Genomic DNA, 2192 nt, shown 5'->3' with positions numbered 1-2192 from the left:
AATTCCTTAAGGGTCAGGTATATTATATATTATACAATGGTGGGAATGCCGCGCCAATTGTGAAACCTGCGCCATTGCATTAAGCCTGCTACATGCCACGCTACAAAAAGGCGTTTTTTTTTATGAAGTTGCGGCAGTGCTGCGCCAAAATACTGTTTCAGCAGCCAAGAGCTGGGGAATGCAAGGTGGCGGAGACTACTGCCTCATGCATAAGTTTCTTCTCGATGTGTGATGAGAAAGATGACCGGTGGAATCTAACGCCGTTCTCTAGCCCCGTTAGGACATTGTGTCCGTGCGTTTCGCACATCTGCCTCGACGGCGCTGACGTCACTGTCCAAAAAACGCACACGAGGAAAAAGCTGCTTTTAAGAGGCCTAAGTAGTGCTAAATTGCGGTCCTGCTAGATTTAGCGGGCTTTTGCGCAGCACCGTCACTCGTAAGATCCGTGCACAACCGCGAGTAAGGTTTCGGACGCGTGTTACAGTTGATCGCTCGATTTTACGGCCCTCACTCTTCGGGCCCTCGCTTAACAACGCGGTCAATATCCGTGCTTCTGGTTTGCTTGTACAGTAGAACGATAAAACTTCAGTAGAAATTTGGTTCAGTTAAACAGGAATTCTGATTAAGTTGCGCCATATCCAACGACTGGGTGACACTTCTTTGCCGGTAGGCATTTTGTGAGCACATTGTGCACGCGTGATCTCGAGCTTGTGTCATTGCCGGACCTCTTCCGCCACGCGAACTTGATTTATAGTTACAGTGCAAGGAAGTCATCCGAACAGAGTCCCTTCGTCGCAAAAGCTTGAGAAGCAGCGAGCCGCCTGGAATGCACACCACGTCACGAGCCAACGCCATGAGCGGAGCGAAATGGCGGTGCTCCTTGAGGCGTGTAACCGCCAGAGCAACGCCTCCTTTATAAGTTTTATAAAGGAGGCGTTGGCCAGAGCAAACCTTGTGGGCCTTTTATGATCAGTGGGAGGCCGCGCTGGTCGGTCCTGACAGCCAGGATCATCGGTTGGATGCAAGAATGCAGCGGCTTTTCGCCGTCAAAGGACTCCCTTCCAACCAATGGCGTCAGCCGATTCTCACGACCCTGCTAGTGTGACAATGCAGGGAGTGCTAGATGAAAGGGTATAATCCCTTTCCTCTATGGTCGGGAATAGACCCTTCTCTACTTGTAGCGCCGCTCCCTGCATTGTCACGCTAGCAGGGTCATGAGAATCGGCCGACGCCAATTGGCTGGAAGGGGCTCCTTTGATGGGGAAAAGCCGCTGCGTTCTTGAGTTCCATATTCCTCGCGGTGACTTCAACCCGGATCCCCGCTTCCCGGTCCCCTCTCCAACGGCCTGGAAGCCTGGCTAGGTCGGGTCAACGTCCTGCTCACCCAACCTCGTTAATTCCAGATACCGCCATCACCTTGAGACGGGCGACACGCATGCGCGGCAAAGCAGCGAGAGGAGCAGGACTGCATGAAATTATCTGCGCTATATGCGCTGCTATGCCTTGAAACGTGAAGATCTGGTCGCGCTCATGGTGCAACATAATTCGCACGAAGCGAAGTGTCCGCGCTCATCCTGGAACGATCGCGGTGACCGCTGGAATCATTTATTGATTGTGGCTTTCCATAACGAATGGTGATCAGGAAATAAAGCCACGGTAACTCTCACTTCCCGGTGGACACCTCAACCGCACCGTGTGGGAAAGGAGGAAGGGCAGAAGCAAGGGGTGTCTTAGTGGAGGCCAGCGGGGAGGAGCTGAGACAATTCCTATATACCAACAACGTGTTTATAAACAACCCGGAGGTTTCGGCAGGCTGTTCCGACTGGGGGTGAACAGTAGGCTTAGCGCCCATAAGTGTACATAGAAGCAAAAGTTTTTAAAGCAGTTTTATAATTTCACAGTGCACCTAGCTGTGATGTCATCCTTCGTGCAGAACAACCAAATTAGTTCATCTTAGAACAGGCTCTGGAAGTATGTAGCTTCGTTTCGAAGGTGATGCATATTTAGAGTGACTCCCGGCTGCGGGTACGGAATGGGAGCGCGGCCCATAGAAACGCATGTAAACAAAACTTCCAGAAATATTTTTCTCGTTTCACAGAGTACTCATGGAGGCGGCTGTTAACAGTTGGCGAGTGCTTTGAAGAGTGTGACAAAGTGCGCATCGTCATTTCGAAGCAATATTTGCAAAACAC

Source organism: Amblyomma americanum, chromosome 1, assembly GCF_052857255.1.
Source record: "Amblyomma americanum isolate KBUSLIRL-KWMA chromosome 1, ASM5285725v1, whole genome shotgun sequence".
Classification (NCBI taxonomy): Eukaryota; Metazoa; Arthropoda; class Arachnida; order Ixodida; family Ixodidae; genus Amblyomma; species Amblyomma americanum.
This window is presented reverse-complemented; position numbering follows the sequence as displayed.